At 46.5% G+C, this 22,116-nt stretch overlaps 1 protein-coding gene across 1 annotated transcript in view; it reads right to left on the minus strand.

Moving 5' to 3' along the window:
• Positions 1 to 22,116, minus strand: part of aff3 (AF4/FMR2 family, member 3) — a 299,761-nt gene that overhangs the window by 196,010 nt on the left and 81,635 nt on the right. The gene's annotated exons all lie outside the window — the stretch shown is intronic.

A 22,116-nucleotide genomic window follows, 5' to 3' on the forward strand; every position in this document is an offset into this window, starting at 1 on the left:
AGCAGCAGCGACAGCGACTGTGACTCGGACAATAGCCATAGCACGCCTCCCTACTATCCCCATACAACAGGACCCACACCCAGCGAATCTGACCACGATGATGTTTTAAAATGAACCGCTTGGGAGAAATGGTGTTCTTTCTGATGGAACCTGCAGCATGTTTGATGTTGTTTGTACTTGTTCTGTTACATGTTGTTTGTAAAATTTTTCCACGGCCCCACGACACCACTCTTCTGACGCCCACTGGCAGTCAGAGAAACTAGTTTGGCCAGACACTAGTTCAGCGGAACTAGTTTGTCCGCAGAGACTTGTTAATGTCCCAGACGCCAGTTCAGAGGAACTCGTCTGTCGACTGAAACACAGACCCCTGTTTGTAACTGCTCTTCTGGTTCGAAGGAAGAACCAATACGGCAGCCCCCCATAATAACTACATTTCTTGCCTGTTCTTGTCCCAGACACCAGTTCAGAGGACGCGTCTGTCGACAGATACACAGACCCCCATCCGTAACTGCCCTTCTAGTTTGAAGGAAGAAACAATACGGCAGGCCCCACGATGACTACATTTCTTGCCCGTTCTTGTCGGTTGCTCAGGCAGTGGAGAAACGGCATTGGGACCTGCCCTGCCAGGGAACCCCCCTCTGGTCAGCTATGCTCGGGTAGAGCACACACGGCATTGGTCGCCGTCCTACCCGGGGACTCCATCCAAATCGTACCCGTCGCGGCCCATACGCACCTCATTTCGGCAAGTTTTGTTCAAAAAGTTTTCTTTTGTTTTCAGATGACCCTTAGGTTGCCAACCTTATGCTATTTACATCCTCAAACATTTGGATGGTAAATTGCACAGCCTGCGAGACGGCTCGCACTGGTTCAGTATCTGTAAGTGAGTCTTGACCTGAAATTCGGTTTTTGAAAGAAAATGAGGGAGTCACACATAGTATGGGCAGCACGGTAGCCTTGTGGATAGCACAATTGCTTCACAGCTCCAAGGTCCCAGGTTTGATTCTGGCTTGGGTCACTGTCTGTGCGGAGTCTGCACATCCTCCCCGTGTGTGCGTGGGTTTCCTCCGGGTGCTCCGGTTTCCTCCCACAGTCCAAAAGATGTGCGGGTTAGGTGGATTGGCCATGATAAATTGCCCTTAGTGTCCAAAATTGCCCTTAGTGTTGGGTGGGGTTACTGGGTTATGGGGATAGGGTGGCGGTGTTGACCTTGGGTAGGGTGCTCTTTCCAAGAGCCGGTGCAGACTCGATGGGCTGAATGGCCTCCTTCTGCACTGTAAAAAAAATTCTATGATAGTGACCAATTATAAAGGGAGTAATTGGCACTAAAGGACAGACAGGCTATCATACGAGATATTAAACCAAGATAGTAACAGATACTATGCTTGCTCCCACAGAACTCGAGAAGCTCCAGGACCAGAGAAGAGAAGAGAAGAGAAGCGAAGAGAAGAACCATGAGGACATCCTCCGTGTAGTTCATCGCCCTAATGGACATTTGGTTGCACGCGAACGCGAACCCCCTGACCTCAACCCCCCCCAGCTGTTAATGATTCACTTCCCCACAGTACCCAGAGCCCAGTCACAAGCGACACCACACCATCTTGGTGTGACAGGTTTATAACCTGGTACTCCCTGTCCTACTTGATAGAATCCCTATTAGTATTGGCGATACTCTGCTGCATCGTGCAGACTATTCGTCTGAGAAAATGGAGAAGGAGAGCCTACCGCGCTCGTACCCCGGTATATAGGATAAGATTCCCTATTTTCGGATATGACCAGACCCCCGACCCCCGCGATCTATAATAAAGAGCATTCGTTTGCGATTTGTTGTAAATAAAGAAATGTTCATGAGCAATTGTACAATCCTGAGCTTGACTGCCAAGCCAGAAAAATGTGTATAATACTGCTATGATTTGTTTGTATGGTTTAGGAAGTTAGTGTGATGAAATGTTTGAGTGAGTGTAGTTTAATAAGGATAGTTAGCGGTTCCGATTTTCTTGTTTTGTAATGCATGTCCCTGTTTGACATAGCGCCCCTCAGAATTGTCAGTTAAAATTTTTTTGCATAGTTATGGTCAGTGTAGAGGCCATAGAAGAGTGCTCGCCAGGTCAGGGAATGAAGAACAACGCAGTTATGTGATCCTTCACGCTTCGCGTTAGGACCACAAAGAGGGAGTGTAGCCACCTGGGTTGGCCAACTCCTGACGTAAAATGGAGAACAGCTAAGGCTGCAGGGAAATTCAACCAACACAGGCAGAAACTAGCAGGTGCAAGTTTACTGTGTATTAAACTCTGCAAAAGCCCAGACAGCATTGATACAAGAAGCCAGCTGCATAATAATGTAGCAGCATCTACATACTAATGAGCGATCCCCAGGCACAATCAAAACATTTGGGATAAACAAAGCCAAGCCAGACTCCCCGGCTCCAGCAGGAGCCAATACAAAAGAGGTTAACGGACACCTCAAGACCGCCCATCGATCAGGGAACCGCTCCAGTATTGGAGAAATCGAACCAAGCAATTGGAACGAAGTCCAATCACTTGGAACCAGGTACAGGGTCCGCCCCGAAAGGCGGGAAGCCCCTGGGGACTATAAAGTTAAGCCCCCAAATTCAAATTGTTCTTCTTAACCGGGTCACTCAGCAACGCGAACCAACCCTTGACAGTGACCGGTGCAGCTGCCGCCGATATCCAGTAAGTCTTAAGTCAACACTCGCTACGAGATAGGCGCTCCTAGCTACCAGTCCATACCAACTTCGAATCCCGCAGACTCAGAACCCGAACGAAAGGCCATTTGTTCCTCTGACCTGGTGGGCCAGTCCGAAGCTAAGTATAGGCCTGTTAGTTGTAGAAGTAGCTTAGAAGTAGAATTTATGCATGAGTAACGATTACTGTGTATAATAAATGTGCTTTGACTTGAATCTTACTAATTGGAGTATTGAGTTATTGATCATTACTTGAACTTGAACCTCGTGGCGGTATCATAAAGATACCTGGCGACTCGAGAGCAAAGGTTATAAAACAGAGCCAATTGAACCAACCAAAAGTTAGCAACATGTGTAGAAGCTAAAGGGCTAAATCCTTAAACACACCCAGTATGACCTTTGGCAGCAATCCACCCCTGTCTGCACACAGGTGAATACAAAGAGAAGATAGTGCAGGTGAATGGGATCTTCTGCTGGTGAATGTTTGTGCCTCTTGAATCCAAGAGATTGAGCCTTGGAATAATTTCCGAGAGCAGGCCCAGCGTATCTCACAGTGAATATTATATTCTCAAACGGATACTTGAGACAAAATAATTTTACGTACCTGCAAAGGTGTGCCAAAATTCTGAATGTGTTATTTTCAATTATTTTAACCACATAAGGTGATGGTTAGATGCTTGCCACAAATATTGATACTCAATGAACTTCTGTATAATTTTCCCCATTTATGTTCTTAGCTCCTGCCTTGGAGGCTATGTCTCATGCCCCAGGTTCAGGTCTTTGGGCACTAATGGTATTCTGATATCTCACCCAGGTAGCTAATCTTTTTGTGTGGGTGTCACATGCTTCAGGATGTCAATGAAGAATGGGTGTGATCAATCAGATGGCGATCCCAGAGGGGTTATGGGTAGTTAGGGACTTTGGTGGAGGGTGATCAGAGGCTTGATGGAAGAGGTTTTAAGGGGAGTGGGGAAGATTGATGGTGGTTGGGGCACTAGGAGGAGGATCAGAGGCCATGCAGAAATAATGGGGGCTTCATGGGAAAAGTTGGGAGCTGCCGGGTTTCCCATGCCTCGGCAAACCAACCTCCTTGGAGCAGCTTGGTCTCTTCCCTACATTCCCGCCTCATTTTAAACCGGAAGTTGGCATGTTTGTTTCGGGTATCTGATTTTTTTTAGGTTTTACCCCTCAACTCACCTGATCAAATCCATCCCTTCTTATTTTGATTAAAATACTCAGCACCCCACTCCCGAAAAAAATTCAAAGTGAAAAGTTCCAGTCAGAAAGACAACCAACTTAAGAAGGACAACATTGTATGTTCAGTAGTTGTTAACTTACAGAGATAAATTATATCAATTGAACTAAGTGACTTTAAATATAAATATTGCTTTGTACACTAATCTCATTGTGGACTAAAGCAGCTCAATGATTCATACCAAGTTTTTTCTTAACTAATGTCAACTAAGTCCAACATTTCAGAAGTTAAAGAAATACATGTGAAAGATCTGAAATGCCTGGTTCAGATCACAAGATAGGATGGGGAAGGAGTGAAGTTCCATTATTATACATCCAGACATGGTATTTGGCAACGAGACAAAGAACAATGTGAATCATGTCCTATAAATGTAAAATACTTAAATGTTTATAAAACTGACTGACTGATAACACTGAGACGAATAAGGTATCTAAGGTATTCAGACCTGAATTTGTGACCGTGAGCTCTCAAGAATCTATGAGCCTTTGATCAATGTGTGAGTGACAGAATTGGCTCAAGGAGATCCTCTGCAATTGACCGCAGGGTTGCGAGGTTTCCCTGAATAGCATAACACTGGTGGCCGACCATTCTGGTGTGGATGCATCCTGGGCATATGCAAAGGAAGTTGGGTGAAGGAGCAAGCCAGCTGCTTGTGGCATCTGGGCCACAGAATCACAGAATTGTTACGGCACAGAAGGAGGCCATTTGGCCCATTCTGTCTACGTCAGCTCACCAAATGAGTATTATGACTTGGTGCCATTCCCCTGTGCCAATCCTAACCTGTAACAGTATTTCAGAAAGGATAAAGTGACCGCTTTGTAAAGGGGGCTGACTGGACATGATAGCAGGCAGAATACTTTGAGCTCCAGGGCGAGATCGGGGGGCCTTCATTCTTAAAAGTATATCACAAGTCACTCAACCCATCTGATAGTTGCTGCCTCATTACATTCATGAGATAGGCACTTAATAGCATCTGCAGCTCATGCCTGGACCAAGGAAACTCTTGGTCATGACCGTGAATGGCGTCAAAGTTGAGCCTGACCCAATCCTTGACCTAACTTTTACACAGAGTATAAACACAAATATAGGGCAGCATTGTGGCACAGTGGTTAGCACAGCTGTCTCGCGGCACCGAGGTCCCAGGTTTGAGCCCGGCTCTGGGTCACTGTCCTGTGGAATTTGCACATTCTCCCCATGTTTGCGTGGGTTTTGCCCCCACAACCCAAAGGTGTGCAGGGTCGGTGGATTGGCCACGCTAACTTATCCATTAATTGGAAAAAATGAATTGGGTACTCCAAATTTATTTTAAAAAATAAACCCAAATATAGTCACCATCCTGTTGAATTTTCAGCAGAGATAAATGCATAGTGACCTAAAGCAGGAACTTCGCCTGATCTTAGTACTTGCAGGTCCAAGGAATGTTAATTCTCCTATCACAATGCACCCCAGCTGAGGTTAGCTAACTCTGTGGAAAAGAAAGCTCTGGCCTGTAGGACTCAGCAGCACACTGCAATGGCCCCTTAACCCTTTCAGAGAACTCAGAATCTTTTATAGGAAAAAAATGAACCATTCAAAGAAATAAACTTTTACGTTCTTAATACAGGCGCCGGAATGTGGCGACTAGGGGCTTTTCACAGTAACTTCATTGAGGCCTACTTGTGACAATAAGCGATATTATTATTAATGTAATGAAACAACAATCACCAAATGGGCTGAGTACCTTTTTTGCTCCAAATTTTCACTCTCCCTTCCTAGCAGGGCAAGGTCTCAAGGACCTCTCACTCTTAAGGCACCTTGTTCAAGTAACCAGTATTATTGTTTAAAAGAGAGGCATGTTGCAGAAGCTTTTCATCTTGCACTCATCAGGTCAAAGATAATAATGCCAAATTTCAAATGGTCACAACAATTTATACAGCCCGAAAAAAGGGAGTTGATTAATTGATAAGTTGGCTCTGATTGGCCGAGGCCCTGCCATGGAGAAAGCAACAGGGAACTATAGGCTCCCCAAGCTTCTAGGTGATTAACAAAAAGCTCAAGGCTTGAACAGATTGCTCTTGATTGCAGTCAACGGGTCCCTGCATATGAGTGTATGTAGTTTCCAGCAAGCATAAATGAACCACTTTATGAGCTCAACTGATTATCTTAAATTGATTGTTAGTGTAGCTATTAGCACACGCAGGATTGTTCAGCAAGTGCTTCCCAATCGCAGTATTACATTTAACCGTAGACATTTTGTTTTGGGTTTTGCAAGTGCAGGTTGGCAGAGTAAGACCTGTATTCTGCCTGTTGCAAAAAAGTAAATGAAAATGCTATTTAATTCAATCAGCCAATAGCAGCTTTAAAGTTTTGATAGTGAGCGCTTCTAACTATCTGACTTTGGAAGATACAACAACAACAGCTTTCATTTATATCGCACATTTACGATAGTAAACGTTTCGAGGTACCTCACAGGAGCGTTAGCAAACAAAATGTGAGCTACATACTCGGGCAGATAACTAAAAGAGGTAAATTCTAAAGAGCGTCTTATAGGAAGAAAGAGAGATCGAGAGATGGAAAGGTTTAGGGAGGGTATTGCAGAGCTTACGGCCTTGGCAGATAAAAGCACAGCTGCCAATAGTGTGGTGATTAAGAATGTGGATGTACAAGAAGTCAAAATTGGAGGAGCACAGATATCTTGAAGTGTTATAGAGCTGGAGATTACAGAGATTAGGAGATGTGAGGACATGGAGTAACTTGAAAACAAGGCTGAAAATTTTAAAACCGAAACATTTCTTAAATGTAAGAAACAGAACAAAGGTGTGAAGGGTGAATGCAACTTGATGCATGGGAATCTGAATATTAGATGACTTCAAATTTACTGAGTTTAGAAAGTAGGAGGCTGGCAAGAGTGCACTGGAATAAAGAATTAACAAAGGCATGGATAGAGTCAGTTGATGTAGGTTTTATAACCCGACTGGAGGCCAAGGGATCTGCAACCTCAGAGTCCCTGTGGCCTCACCTAAGTACGATTTCCCTAGATGAGGGGAGTGATGCCACCGCCTTAAGCCAGGGGCCTCTGGGACATAAAAACATGGGAATCCCTTGGGGAGTAGGCGGTGTAATATAATACGTATAATAAATTGGAATTTCTTACAGTCATCGCTTCCAAGTGGTTGCTTGCCTGGGACTTTACTCTGGCGATGAGGATATAATTGGCCGGACCGACATGGTCCTGCCACCATGTAGATTTTGCGGGACCATTTCAAAGAGCAATGTATCTAATTATCGTGGACGTACATTCAAAATGGATGGACGTCCACCGCATGACCACAACGACATTGCGAACCACCACTGAACGGCTCAAACAAACCTTTAATGTTCACAGACTTCAAGAGGTGTTGGTATCAGACAACAGCACCCCTTTTGTGAGTACGGAATTCGCCGTCTTTCTAAAGCAAAACTGGGCCCGTCATGTACGGACTACACCTCATCACCTGTCATCCAACGGTCAGTGCATGCAGACACAGACCTCCAGTTCCCCAGAGACCCACGTCGCCTGTTTCCTTTCCTACTACAGGACCACATGACACGCCACCAACGGAGTGGCACCCTCGGAACTGTTAATGGGACTTTGGCTGTGAACGCGGATGAGCCTCGTCTTGCCAGATATAGTGGAAAACATCTGCAACCAGCAGGAACACATTGAGACGTGACGAGCCAGATCCATCAGGGAATGTATAGTAGGCGACGCCATTTACATCCAAACTTTCGCTGACGTGGGTGTTGTGGATTCCGGGGATGGTACGAGTATAAGGTAAAGAATCGAACAGGCACATTGACCACCTCCGCAGCCGAGCATTACAGGTCCTCGAGGGCAGATCAAAGCCCCATGACTGCCCCTTCCTCCGGAGCAACCACTTGTTTTACCCAGTGAGGCAGATGAGCCCCTCGATTCGGAGATGCGGGAGATCGACTCGTCCGACCCAGAGCCTGACTTGGAGACTTTGCCTGCAGCAGTCAAAATGAGTCCAGTACCAACCGCTGGACCAAGCACAGTGGAACCACCCAAGCCTTCGGCCCTCAAACCGCGTTCCCCGGTTCGTTATACCCCTCCGGTCCTAGAACAGCAGGTGTTCGAGAGACATCCTCAAGCAAAGGCCAAGGATCCTGCAACTTCAGAGCCCCTGTCGCCTCAGCTAAATATGATCTCCCCAGATGACCAGATGAGAGGGGATGGAGCCACCCCCTTGAGCCAGGAGCCTTTGGGACATAGAAACCCTGGCCGGGAGACCCTTTGAGGAGTAGGAGGTGTAATATAACCGATATAATAAGTTGGAGTTTCTTATAGTCATCGCAACCAAGTGGACACTTGCCTGGGACTTTACAGTAACGGAGGTTGAAATAGGTGGTCCGAGCAATGGCATGCAAACCATATCTCGTGCTCACCCAAAATCTCTATACTTATTACCAGCAGAGGTTTCTGGATTGCTTTCAGGAGGGAATATTTTCTGAGCTTCCTTCCCTTCATTAATCCAGGGGCGCTGTGGCTATTGTAACAGCATAGTTGAGCTAACTCAGCACACATCCAGGATTGAATTTAGAATTAATTGGCCTGTATGGTACATAAATTGTCATTTAAGTATACAAGCAATATTATTAATATTTTACTTATTATTTAAGGGGGAGATGGTGGCATAGTGGTAATGTCACTAGATTAGCAATCCAAAGGCCCAAGCTAATGTTGGAAGTTAAATTCAATTGATAAAATCTGGCATTGAAAGCTAATCTAATCGTGACTGTGAGACTATCATCAATTATTGTAAAACAAAACTCATGCGGTTCATTAATATCCTTGAAGGAAAGAAATCCGCTGTCCTTACCTGGTCTGGTCTACATGTGACTCCAATACAGTTGACTCTCAACTGCCCTCTGAAATGGCCTAGCAAGCCTCTCAGTTGAAGGGCTATTTAGGGACGAACACACAATGCCCACATTGCATGAAAGAATTTAAAAAAGCAGGCTTTTGGCAGTGCAAGTCCTTGACTAATATAAACCCATCAGCCTGAGAAATGCATGATTACAGATGGTAAACTGTTAACACTGGAATCTTTGCAGTATACAGATCTAATGCGCTTTGGAAAACGACATGAAAAAACACATTGTTAATACAAATAGCTTCAGTTCTACAAAATTACAGCATGAATTACCTTTAAGATGTCATAAATGGAATTTTAATTTTGAACTAAGGATAAGCTTGGAAACATTCCATCCTCTCATCTTTTCTAACCTATCATCAAGAACTACGCTACTCACTTATTTCACAAGCCCTGCTTATTATAATTTACAACAAAGTATGATAAATGGGAATACCAGAAAGCTCTGCTTTATATTCACATAATTAACCCAGACTTTCTGTTGTCTTAATAAACCTTATCTTCAGTTTATGCAAGAATTCTGTTTAAATGTGCTCTTTTGAAACATTACAAAGTATTAGAGGAATGCAGCAACACATACTGAGAAGCCAACAGTTATAAATCCCAAAGGATGTAGAAGTGCCTTGAGTTGCTAAACTAAAGGAACAAATTACAGATGAACACAATGGATCCATTTAGTCAAGAGTTGGCAGTCTGGATATAGACTTACTCTGTAGGTAATAAATGTTCACATCCACCAAACATCAACAACCAATGGTTCAAGAGTCACAAAAAGAACTTTGTAGTAAAATAGGTCTGTGTTGTATAAATAATTCAACTTTCAATTCAATTTGTTACAATAAATTGTTCCTGAGGCATTTTTAAAATTACACAGTTTTTAATCTTAAATTTGATTGATTAGATCCTGATCGACCTCTGCAAGTACATAATTCATCAAATAGTGAATTTTACTCGATAAAGATCAAAAGCAGAATCAAATCGCTTCTTTAGTTCAACACCTATTAAGAAAATGTGTACAAAGTTGCAAAAATTTTAACTTTGAAATCATGTCCAGATCAGGTCCAGAAAGTTTAATCAATTAAATATTTAATTTCATGGTTCAATTTTGTTGTGTCAAAATAGATTTATTTATTGGAATCAACCAATATCAAATTCATGCAGCATATATTTAAAAGCGAGTTTTCTTTTATTAAATTCTTTTGTAAGTGTAACATTAATTATATTATTCATAATTAATATAAAGCAGATGGCAGGTGCTGTGCGCACAGTAGTCGTTTATAGATCTCAGAAGCCACTACCAAAAGGATTTTGCAGGGTTGCTTTGTGTGTCCCAACTACCTTTTGCTTTCTGGCTGCCCAACAATCATGCTTTCATTTGTTTGTTTATATTGTGTAGTTTTCTTTCCTCCCAATATCTTTTCTGGATGGTTCTTTTTAAAAAATAAATTTAGAGTGCCCAATTCATCTAGCGTGGCCAATCCATCTTTGGGTTGTGGGGGCGAAACCCACGCAAGCACGGGGAGAATGTGCAAACTCCACACAGACAGTGACCCAGAGCTGGGATCGAACCTGGGACATCGACGCCGTGAGGCAGCAGGGCTAACCCACAGCGCCACCGTGCTGCCCCTGGATGGTTCTTTTGCCGTGTTCCCTGATCTTCATTGCAACCTGCAAGCTAAACTTTCAATGACAAATGACTTTTAACAAACATTAAAACTAATGTACTGTATGTCCTCTCCTCTTCATAACACATGGTAACATCTTGTATAATATCAACAAAAATGTAGATTCATTGTGGGAAATAAACTATTCAGATCAACCATAATGTAGTTAACATAACTCACATCATTCAAAATTATGTGGTCAGTTCTCATTAATGATTTATTTACATAATTCATTGCTCCCCATTATGCTTCTTGAGATAATAGATTTTCTTATTTCTGACTTTGATTAGAACAATGATTTTATCATGGATAGTTATTATAATACTGCACCAAAACATTCCATTTGTTGAATGACTTTTTTACTGAAGCATCCCTACTTGGCTATTCTTTCCATCACCTGCTCCACCGAAACCCAGAGGAGTGAGAGGATATCAAGATGTGACTTGAGGAAAAGGCCACCCTTACGTTAACTCGGCAGCTACTGGAACTTTCATCTAAGCCTCTGTCACCTCCAGATTCAACTTTCCCATCACCCAAGGAGCTTCCTTTGTGCATTCATTGGCTCTCATTCTTCAACAAATACGATTCACTCCACATGATATCAAGACATGGCTAAAGGCACTGGATACTGCAAAGTCTATGGGCCCTGACAATGTCCAACAATAGTACTGAAGACTTGTGCTCCAGGACGTGCTGCACCCCTGGCCAAGCTGTTCCAGTACAGCTACAACACTGGCATCTACCCAGAAATGTGGAAAATTGCCCAGGTGTGTCCTGTGTGCAAGAAACAGGACAAATCCAACCAAGTCAATTACCGCCCTATCAGTCTACTCTCCATCATCAGCAAAGTGATGTAAGGAGTCATCAACAATGTTATCAAGTGGCACTTACTCAGAAATAACCTACTTACAGATGCACAGTTTGGGTTCCGCCCAGGGTCACTCATCCCTGACCTCATTACAGTCTTGGTTCAAACTTGGACAAAAGAGCCAAATGCCAGAGATGACGTGCGAGTGACTGTCCTTGACACCAAGGCAACATTTGACCGAGTATGGCATCAAGGAGCCCTAGCTAAACTGGAGTCAATGGTAATCAGGGGGAAAACTCTCCACTGGTTGGAGTCGTACCTGGTACCAAGGAAGATGGTTGTAGTGGTTGGAGATCAATCATCTCATCTCATCACTCAGGGGAGTATCCTAGGCCCAACATCTTTATCTGCTTCATCAATGACCTCCCTTCCATCATAAGGTCAGAAGTGGAGATGGTTGCAGGTGACTGCACAATGTTCAGCACCATTTGCGACATCTCAGATAACGAAGCAGTCCATGTTCAAATGCAGCAAGACCTGGACAATATCCAGGCTTGGGCTAACAAGTGGCAAGCAACATTCATGTTACCCAAGTGCCAGGCAATGACTATCTCCTACAAGAGAGGATCTAACCATTTCCCCTTGACATTCAATCGCATTACCATGGCTGAATCACCCACTATCAACATCCTGAGGGTTACCATCAGAGACTGAACTGGACTAGCCATATTAATACTGTGGCTACCAGGGCTGGTCAAGGGCTAGGAATCCTACGATGAGTAACTCATGACCATCCAAAGCCTGTCCACCATCTACAAGGCACAAGTAGGAGTATAGTGGAATACTCTCCACTTGCCTGGATGAGTGCAGCTCCAACAACACTCAAGAAGCTCAACACCATCCGGGACAAAGCAACCGCTTTATTGCTACCCCTTTCACAAACCTTCAATCCCTCCACCATCAACGAACTGTGGCATCCATATGTATCATCGGCAAGATGCACTGCAGTAACTCTCCAAGGCTCCTTAACAGCATGGCCACTACCATCCAGAAGGACAAGAGCAGCAGATACCTGGGAACCTCACCACCTGGAGGTTTTCCTCCACGTCACTCACCATCCCAGCTGTTCCTTTACTGTCGCTGGGTCAAAATCCTGGAACTCCCTCCATAACAGCACTGTGGGTGTACCTACACCTCAGGGACTGCAGCGATTTAAGAAGGCAGCTCACCACCACCTGCTGATGGGCAAGTAGGGAAGGGCAATAAATGCTGGCCTGGCCAGTGACACCCATATCCCGTAAATGAATAAAAAAGGAAATCTCAGATTTCAGTAAGCACCTCCTTATTGAAATCGAGCTGTCACGCATGCTGTTCCTCACTGAAATAGAAGTACCCCTAAATAACAGAAGTGTGTAGGGTCTCCTGCTGAGAGTTTGGTATACCCTCCTCCTCCCTCTTTGAGCAGCTTGACCTCCTCTGTGTCACCTCTGCTCATTCTCTCGGTCATGCAGTAGGCGAAGGAGGATAGAAATTACAGAGACCAGGGGCGGGATTCTCCGCAATCGGCGCGATGTCCGTCGACCGGCGCCAAAAATGGCATGAATCAGTCCGGCATCGCGCCGCCCCACAGGTGCGGAATTCTCCGCATCTTGAGGGGCCGAGCCCTCACCTTGAGGGGCTAGGCTCCCACCAGACTGATTTCCACCCCGCCAGCTGGCGGGAAAGGCCTTTGGTGCCCCTCCAGCTGGCGCGGAAATGACTTTGCCAAGCAGCGCCTGCGCAGGAGCGTCAGCGGCCGCTCACGGCATCCCCGCGCATGCGCAGTGGAGGGGGTCTCTTCCGCCTCCGCCATAGTGGAGACCATGACGAAGGCGGAAGGAAAAGAGTGCCCCCACGGCACAGGCCTGCCCGCGGATCGGTGGGCCCCGATCGCAGGCCAGGCCACCGTGGGGGCACCCCCCGGGGCCAGATCGCCCCGCGCCCCCCCAGGACCCCGGAGCCCGCCCGCGCCGCCTTGTCCCACCGGTAAGAGAGGTGGTTTGATTCTCGCCGGCGGGACAGGCATTCCTGCAGCAGGAATTCGGCCCATCGCGGGCCGGAGAATCGCCGGGGGGGGGGGGGGGTGCCGCCAACCGGCGCGATTCCCACTCCCGCCGAATATCCGGAGCCGGAGAATTCGGCAACCGGCAGGGGCGGGATTCACGCCAGCCCCCGGTGATTCTCCGACCCGGCGGGGGGGGGTCAGAGAATCCCGCCCCACGTGTGTGAGCAAGTGACTGAGCAGAACCTTTGACTTGACATCCAAGGCCTTTATCATGTTTAACTCAATTCCCTACAGACTTTCCGAATTTTAATTAGCAGCACCAACCGGCAAACACTTTTACTAACTCAGTAACAACCAGTAAAAATCCAGCAGCAACAAACCTGAAAGTAATGGATGATTTGTAATGGGGGAGGACCCTTTCTGCTGCTGAATGCATATTCAGCTGTGCAAAATTAACAGAAGTTGAATTTGAAAATGGCACCGCTTGAGTCAAACCAGCGATATCATAATCTGATTACTTTGCATACTTTGCGTACTCTCAGCGTAACAACCTCCCCAAAATGACGTCTGGTGGTGTCTCAACCAGAGGTATGCACAGTAGATGCCATCTTGGATCTAAATTAGCAACTTGAGCACTGAAAATATGTAGGCTAAGCAATTTAATTTTGCAGCCACTATAATATTATGAAGAAGACTATGCTGGTTCAGCATCCTACCATGCATTATTTAATGGTAGATTTAAAGGTGTATGGTTTAAGAGTGTTGCCGGCCCTTAACACCAGGGGTGCAATCTTCTGTTCTCGCTGGTGGCGAGAAGGATGTGGAATTTTGCAGAGTCTGGTGTACCGTGAACCATGCCGCCTTTCTGCCTCCACCAGAATTAAGTTCTGGGTGGGGAGGGCTATGGTCAATCTTCCTGCCTCATTGCCAATTGAGGCCTTGATATGGCCAATTAATGACCACTCAAGGACTTCACCCGCTACTTCTGAAATTAATCCAGCTGCAAGCTGGCAATTGCCAAGTGGTATGCACAGGCAGTGAAACACAAACACCACCACCCGCCAGGGGTCTCCCGCCACTCACTGACTAACCCGGCAAATGGGATTCCCCACCCGCACGGGACTTATCCCCCTATCCTGTGGACCTGACTCTCACCCCCATACCCGCTGACCCGTTTCCCTACCCCCAACAAATAAGCCTGGCCTGACCCACCACCCGATGTGCAGGCCTGATCCAAACAATCATAAGAACATAAGAACTAGGAACAGGAGTAGGCCATCTGGCCCCTCGAGCCTGCTCCGCCATTCAATGAGATCATGGCTGATCTTTGTGGACTCAGTTCCACTCTCCGGCCCGTACACCATATCCCCGAATCCCTTTATTCTTTAGAAAGGTATCTATCTTTTTCTTAAAAACGTTTAAAGAAGGAGCCTCAACTGCTTCACTGGGCAAGGAATTCCAGAGATTCACAACCCTTTGGGTGAAGAAGTTCCTCCTAAACTCGGTCCTAAATCTACTTCCCCTTATTTTGAGGCTATGCCCCCTAGTTCTGCTTTCCCCGACCAGTGGAAACAACCTGCCCGCATCTATCCTATCTATTCCCTTCATAATTTTATATGTTTCAATAAGATCCCCCCGCATCCTTCTAAACTCCAATGAGTACAGTCCCAGTCTACTCAACCTCTCGTCATAATCTAACTCCCTCAACTCTGGGATCAACCTAGTGAATTTCCTCTGCACTCCCTCCAGTGCCAATATGTCCTTTCTCAGGTAAGGAGACCAAAACTGAACACAATACTCCAGAGGTGGCCTCACCAACACCTTATACAATTGCAGCATAACCTCCCTAGTCTTGAACTCCATCCCTCCAGCAATGAAAGACAAAACTCGATTAGCCTTCTTAATCACCTGTTGCACCTGCACACCAACTTTTTGCGACTCGTGCACCAGCACACCCAGGTCCCTCTGCACAGCAGCATGTTTTAGCATCCTACCGTTTAAATAATAATCCATTCTGCTGTTATTCCTCCCAAAATGGATAGCCTCACACTTGGCAACATTCAATTCCATCTGCCAGACCCTAGCCCATTCGCCTAACCTATCCAAATCCTTCTGCAGACTTCCGGTATCCTCTGCCCTTTTTGCTTTACCACTCATCTTAGTGTCGTCTGCAAACTTTGCCACATTGCACTTGGTCCCCAACTCCAAATCATCTATGTAAATTGTGAACAACTGCGGGCCCAACACTGATCCTTGAGGGACCCCACTAGTTACAGGTTGCCAACCAGAGAAACACCCATTTATCCCTGCTTTCTGTTAGTTAACCAATCATCTACCCATGCTCCCACTTTACCCTCAATGCCATGCATCTTTACCCTACTGGTTACAGGTTGCCAACCAGAGAAACACCCATTTATCTCTGCTTTCTGTTAGTTAACCAATCCTCTACCCATGCTACCACTTTACCCTCAATGCCATGCATCTTTAGTTTATGCAGCAACCTTTTGTGTGGCACCTTGTCAAAAGCTTTCTGGAAATCCAGATATACCACATCCATTGGCCCCCCGTTATCTACTGCACTGGTAACGTCCTCAAAAAATTCTACCAAATTAGTCAGACACAACCTACCCTTTATGAACCATGCTGTGTCTGCCCAATGGGACAATTTCCCTCCAGGTGCCCCGCTATTTCCTCCTTAATGATAGATTCCAGCATTTTCCCTACAACCGAAGTTAAGCTTACCGGCCTATAATTACCCGCTTTCTGACAACCTCCTTTTTTAAACAGTGGTGTCACGTTTGCTACTTTCCAATCCTCTGGGACCACCCCAGAGTCTAGTGAATTTTGATAAATTATCACTAGTGCGTTTACAATTTCCCTAGCCATCTCTTTTAACACTCTGGGATGCACCCCATCAAGGCCAGGAGACTTGTCTACCTTTAGCCCCATTAGCTTGCCCAATACTGCCTCCTTAGTGATTACAATCATCTCAAGGTCCTCACTTATCATATCTTTATTTGCATCAGTCACTAGCATGTTATTTGTGTCTTCCACTGTGAAGACAGACCCAAAAAAATCTGTTCAGCTCCTCAGCCATTTCCCCGTCTCCTATTATTAAATCTCCCTTCTCATCTTCCAAAGGACCAATATTTACCTTAGCCGCTCTTTTTTTTCTTATATATTTGTAGAAGCTTTTACTATCTGCTTTTATGTTCTGAGCAAGTTTACTTTCATAGTCTACCTTACTCTTCTTTATAGCTTTTTTAGTAGCTTTCTGTTGTCCCCTAAAGACTTCCCAGTCCTCTAGTCTCCCACTAATTTTTGCCACTTTGTATGTTTTTTCCTTCAATTTGATACTCTCCCTCACCTCCTTAGATATCCACGGTCGATTTTTCCCCTTTCTACTGTCTTTCTTTTTTGTCGGTATGAACCTTTCCTGAACACTGTGAAAGATCGCTTGGAATGTTCTCCACTGTTCCTCAACTGCTTCACCATGAAGTCTTTGCTCCCAGTCTACCTTAGCTAGTTCTTCTCTCATCCCATTGTAATCGCCTTTGTTTAAGCACAAAACACTAGTGTTTGATTTTACCTTGTCATCCTCCAACTGTATTTTAAATTCCACCATATTGTGGTCGCTCCTTCCAAGAGGATCCCGAACTATGAGATCATTAATCAATCCTGCCTCATTACACAGGACCGGATCTAGGACCGCTTGTTCCCTTGTAGGCCGGACACATTCTATAAACTCCTCCTCAAGGCTGCCTTTATCAACCTGGTTAAACCAATCGACATGCAGATTAAAATCTCCCATGATAACCGCTGTACCATTTCTACATGCATCCGTTATTTCTTTGCTTATTGCCTGCCCTACCATCCTGTTACTGTTTGGTGGCCTATAGACTACTCCTATCAGTGACCTTTTCGCCTTACTATTCCTGATTTCCACCCAAATTGATTCAACCTTGTCCTCCATAGCACCAATATCATCCCTTACTATTGCCCGGATGCCATCCTTAAACAACAAAGCTACACCACCACCTTTACCGTCCATTCTATCCTTTCGTATAGTCTGATACCCTTGGATATTTAATTCCCAGTCGTGACCATCTTTTAACCATGTTTCAGTAATGGCCACTAAATCATAGTCATTCACGATGATTTGCGCCATCAACTCATTCACCTTATTCCGTATACTACGAGCATTCAGGTAAAGTACCCTTATGCTGTTTTTTATGTCTTTGTTATGAATCCTAACACCTTGATCAGTAACTTTTCGCAAATTATTTTTCCTCTTACCCTTTCTCCCAATTTTCCTTGTCTTTGAACCCATATCTCTATGTAATAACCTGTCAAGTAACCTGCTGCCTTGCTCTCCATTAACCATTATACTGTCCATAGCTTTACCCTTCCCTTCCCCCCAACTTGCTAGTTTAAAGTCCTTGTGACCAACCTATTTATCCTATTCGCTAGAACACTGGTCCCAGAATGGTTCAGGTGAAGACCGTCCCAACGGTACAGGTCCCTCCTGCCCCAGTACTGATGCCAATGCCCCTTGAAATGGAATCCCTCAATCCTGCCAACATCCATCCAACTTCATGCCCCCACACCTGGCCCCGCCCCAGAACCCTACACCTGACCTGGTCTCCAACTTCCCCCGCCCCCAAGATCCCTCAAACTGGCCCTGACCTGATCAGCAACCCCCTCCCCTCCCCAATTGGACTCAACCTCGTCCATCCTGGATCTAGCCTCCCCACCCCCGCCTGACACGGCTTCCCTGACCCACCCACCCCCGCAGACCTCCGACCCAGGCCCCAACCCCAGATCCACCCTGCACCCATTTGACCTTCAACACAGTCCTCCCCATACCCTAAAATCCTATCCACTTACTTTGGACACTTGGCTTCTCCCTGGCCTAAAGCGACCTGGTTTATGGCAACTTTTGATGTCAGAAAAGGGGAATGGCCTCTTTCACTTGGATTCTCCTTCTCCTGCACTTCGACACTAGGCCCTCGGGACACCTACACTGCCTTGATCCTCCCTGGTCTGAGTCGGAAGGTCAGACAAGACAGACTGGAAAGAAAAACAGGTCAGAAATGGGGCAATCCGATGCTGATTGCCACTCAAGTTGAGGCATATATACATATATAAAGTAAATGAGCTATCAAACAAAAACGAGGAGCAGAGTAAAATATTAGGAATTGGTATTGACTGCATGAAATAAGCCTGAATATTAACTGTAATGGTCGCACCGTAAGATATGGTGTTGGCCGTGGACGAATCCTAACCCACCAATCGCGACCCCACAGTCCACCCCTGGCCACCCCCCATCAGTCACCCCAGCCCTAGCAGAAGCCCTCCCGGTCAGCGGTACAAATCCCGGCCGGGTGTGGCAGGGCTGAACACTATCTGCAGTCGGCACACCGGGCTCCCAACCACTGGGACCAGACGTGGTCTACGCTGTCGGGAACCTGGCACCTCGGGGGTCGAGCATTGTGGGTGGGCCGGCCGATGACGTGCCAACGGCATTGAAACGCGCGCGGCGCGCAACACGATGATGCTGGATTGGAGGGGCGCAGCATGGCGGACCGGCGTCAAACTGGCGCTGGCCCCGATTCCGGCACCGGAACCTATTCTCCGCCAGATCGCTGATCACGATTTCGGCATTGGGCTACAGAGAATCTGCTGACAATTGAGGCATCAGGGAGGGGAGAGTTACCTAGACACTATGATTCAGGAAGCAGTCACACCCACTTAGGTTAGGTAGTGATGCAAATCTGGTTAATGGTCAAGGACAGGAAGGTACGAAAGAAACTGGATGCTATAGAGATAGATGAATTTAATGGCCTCTGATTAGTTTAAGGTCGCTGGTAACCCATTTACACAAGTCAGTTAGCACAGAGCTGTAAGTATTGTTGATCAGGATATCCTGCCTTAGATCTGAATGGCTTTTGCACTGTGCTGTGTTTTCACCACTGCTTGGTTTATGGATGGCTGTATGTTCCCTCATTAATGATCCTACTGTAGCTTGGGAACTTTTGGTGCTAGGAAATGGGAAGAGTTTTATTTCCTGTTTTGATTACGCCAGGTTGAATTGCAAAGGAGTCTAATTCTTGTGGTTTTAAAAATTTTAAATTAAAATTTTTTAAAAATGTATTCAGCTGTCCAGCTGTATATTTTCGATTAGATTCTGGGCACTAGCTCTGTTTATCCACTTTATGCACTTTTTTTACTTCATTGTGATTACATTATCATAGAATCATAGAATTTACAGTGCAGAAGGAGGTCATTTGGCCCACCGAGTCTGCTCCGGCCCTTGGAAAGAGCACCCCATTTAACCCCACACCTCCAACCTATCCCCGTAACCCGGTATTCCCACCTAACCTTTTCTTTTGGACACTGAAGGCAATTTTAGCATGGCCAATCCACCTAACCTGCACATCTTTGGACTGTGCAAGGAACCTGGAGCACCCGGACGAAACCCACGCAGACGTGCATACTCCGCACAGACAGTGACCCAAGCCGGGAATCGAACCTGGGACCCTGGAACTGGGAAGCAAAGTGCTAACCAGTGTACTACCGTGGCACCCTATTATTTAGTTACACCCTGCATATTATTGTTACCATAAGTGAGTCTATATCCCAGGAAAGAGTCAGTGATCATTCTCTGAACTGCTTCTTATGCTTTTTCGTCCTTTCTCAAGTGAGGAAACCAAAATTGTACACAGATGTAGCCTCATCAATGTCTTTACAAGGTAGCAAAACCTTTCTATGTTTATCTTCCATACTCCTTGCAATAAACAACAGCATTCTGGACTTGATTCAGCCACCATGTTGTGTGAGGCGTGGAGCCGGGCGCAGTGGGTAAATACCACGAGAGCCCCAAACCAGGCTCCACGCCAGACGTGAAACCTCACATGAGTCACCCAACTCGCTCTGCCCGCCGTGAGGGCATGAATCAGGCCATTATATTCTAATGAGCCATTCAACTCATTTAAATACCCGGACACCATTTTCACCTGGCGCCCAGGAGTCAACGGCGAGACTTCGACAGGGTGCCGCTTAATACAGTTTTCTACAAATGTGGGCCAGGCATGACGGCACCTCGGGGGGTCTCGCAGGCCATTAGAGATCCACGGGTGGTGGGGGGCAAGGCAGGGTAATACCCTGGCACTCCCCTTGGCACCCAGGGATTTTGGCACTGATAGCCAGGCAGGCATCCTAGCACTGGCACTACCAGGGTGCAAGGCTGGCAGTGCCAAGATGCTTGGGTGCCAGGTTGGCACTTCCAACGGCCAAGCCCAGGGGGGCTGGGCCCTTGCCCACTAAAGGGGGCTGAGGGGGGTTCCAGCGGCATCAAAGTTTGGGGGGAGATGAAGGGAGGGGTGCAGAGATTGGAGCTGCTGGTCAAAATGGCTCTCTGATCTGTGAGGAGCTGTTCCTGCTGGTGAGCTTGGCCCACCTGCAGGGAATTGACTAAAATTTGGCCTCAATGAGGAGAAAATCCCCGAGGCCAAAAAAAAAATAGCGGGGTGAATCTCGGCGCTGCAGCAGCTGAGAAACATCACATTAAATGCACCCAAAACTGGACTTCTTTTGAAGTCTGCTGAGTTCCACCCTCCATTTGCCTTCCTAATCACTTGCTGTACTTGCATACTAATGCTTTGTGATCATGCAACAGGCCACCCATATATCCTTTTGTACTCCAGAGTTTTGTAATCTTTCTCTATTTAAATAATGTACAGCCTTTTTATTCTTCCACACAAAGTGGGCAAGTTCACATTTTCCCACATTATGCTATATTTTAATTATTCTAATAAGTTAAAAAAGAGAGGATATATTTAGTTAGAAATACCTTTTTTATTAACCTACTCAAGAATACACCCATGAACCTGTCCTAAATTCCAGGCTCAGGATAATATGCATAACATCGATGCTAAATGATGCCTTTTTTGGAGCTACTGGTGTGTTTACTCCAACAGTGTTGGATTTTAGGGGAATTTCTCTGTAACACAGGAAAACAGTTTCTCCATTAATATGGGGCGGGATTCTCCGAAATGTTCGCGCCCTCGTGAATGCCGTCGAGATTCACGATGGCACGAAACGGCCCCTATCCCGACCGATTCAGGGCCCGATAATGGGCTAGGAGCGGCACCGCGTCATTTACGCGCACCAGGCCTTGGCGCTGCGTGAAGGCGGCACTGCATACATGACGCGGCCGGCGGTGCATAACTGGCGTCACCCACGCATGCGCGGGTTGGCCGGCGCTAACCCGCGCATGCGTGGTTGCCGTCCTCTCCGAGTCCGCCCCGCAAGAAGATGTCAGACGGATCTTGCGGGGCTGCGGAAGAAAGGAGGTCCTCCTTCAGAGAGGCCGGCCCGACGATCGGTGGGCACCGATCGCGGGCCAGACCCCATTTGAGGCCCCCCCGGTGCAGAATGCCTCCTCCCCCTACCGCAGGCCCCCCCCCCCCAGCGTTCCCGCGCTGTTCCCGCTGGCAGCGACCAGGTGTGGAGAATAGCAGGGGTGCTGGAGAATCACCATTTTGGGTGTCTCGGGCTTTTCTCCAGCCTGCGCCGCGCCGAACCCGACGGGGCCGTTCTCACCGCTTGGGAGAATCGCGGGAAGGCGTCGTCGGACTGGCATCGCGGGAAAATTTGGCGACCCAGGCGATTCTCCCAACCGGCGCGGGAGTGGAGAATCGCGCCCATAGCGCCCTGCTACTAAAATTAT

This window comes from Scyliorhinus torazame, chromosome 15 (assembly GCF_047496885.1).
Source record: "Scyliorhinus torazame isolate Kashiwa2021f chromosome 15, sScyTor2.1, whole genome shotgun sequence".
Lineage (NCBI taxonomy): Eukaryota > Metazoa > Chordata > Chondrichthyes > Carcharhiniformes > Scyliorhinidae > Scyliorhinus > Scyliorhinus torazame.